This window comes from Octodon degus, unplaced genomic scaffold (genome assembly GCF_000260255.1).
Source record: "Octodon degus isolate 3935 unplaced genomic scaffold, OctDeg1.0 scaffold00021, whole genome shotgun sequence".
Lineage (NCBI taxonomy): Eukaryota > Metazoa > Chordata > Mammalia > Rodentia > Octodontidae > Octodon > Octodon degus.
The window spans coordinates 7,023,110-7,024,375 of record NW_004524597.1 but is presented as its reverse complement, the minus strand read 5'-3'; the positions used below and the strand labels follow the sequence as shown (position 1 = coordinate 7,024,375).

Sequence of the window (1,266 nt, the reverse complement as noted above, 5' to 3'; positions counted from 1 at the left end):
TTTTTTTATTGTATTTAGGACAGGGTCTATAGGGTCTACAGGGTCTCACTACACAGATTGGACTTGTAGTGATTCTCCTGTTTTCAGCCTCCCAAGTGCTAGGATTACAGGCGTGTGCCACCACACCCAGTCTCCGTGTGTCCCAGGGGCGGGGCCGGCCCAGCAAGCTGGAGATCCAACCCCAGCCGCTATGCTCTGCCTAAGCAGGTGCTTTAGTCTGTTGAGCTATAGGGCCGGCCCTTTGGAAGATTTTGTTTTGTTTTTGAGACAGGGCCTTGCTATGCAGTTCATACTGGCCCTTTGCTCACTTTTTGTAGCCCCCAGGCCATAGCGATCCTCCTGTCTCAGCCTCCTGAGTGTTGGGATTATAAGCATTGCCACTACTCCCAGCTCGGGGGCCAGCACAGCACACCTGGGGTTCTGGGAATCAGACTCAGAACCTTGCACCTGCCAGATAGTGCTTATGCCTCTGAGCTATCTCCCCAACCCTTATAAGTCTTAAATTACTGGGCCCTACTCTGTGTTGTTCTTAGCCTCTCATTAGGGCTCCAATCCCTTGGTTCTTTTTATATTTAGAAATAGTTCCTAATAATACACCAGTTCTCAGTATGGAGATTAAACAAGTTAATCTTGTAAGGAAGCAGAGACTGGTCCATGAGAGGGCCAAATTTTTCTCATTCTAATAGACTGTGGTTATGTGTGAGCCCAGCCCAGGTGTCATTAGGATCACACTCTGCTTTGTCCGTCAGTTAGCAACTTGTTATCTGATTTTCTATTTTGTTTCATTTTGGCTACCAGGCGTCAAACCCAGGACCTTGTGCTTGCCAGGCAGGGACTTGTGCCACTGAGCTATATCTACCCAGCCTTTTATGTGATTTTGTTAAATAACAGAAACCCAGCACTCTGACCCCAACCTCTCATCATTTCCTTCTTATCTTCATACTACTGAGGTCAGACACATGTAGTCCTGATGATCAGATTCACAGTGAGAGGAAGGCAGCAGGGGTTCCTTAGGGGGTCTACACTGTCACAGCCCTTTATAACAGCATGGCCTAGACTCTGAAAAACATTTCCAATGCAAGCTGAAAGGAGAAGCTAGCAAGTACTGTGGGATTCAAGGTATGTGTTTATTCTGCCAGTAGGTGGCCACAGAAGCAAGCATCATTCACATGAGTGGCTCCTAAGCATATACGGATGGACATAGGACTTGTACTTTTTTTTTAAATTTTTATTTATGCGTGTGTGTGTGTGTGTGTGTGTGGCCAG

The 1,266-nt window shown here is 46.8% G+C and overlaps 1 protein-coding gene across 2 annotated transcripts in view; it reads left to right on the top strand.

The window, feature by feature from the left end:
• Hmox2 (heme oxygenase 2) overlaps positions 1 to 1,266 on the top strand; it is a 41,119-nt gene that overhangs the window by 36,297 nt on the left and 3,556 nt on the right. The window lies entirely within an intron of this gene.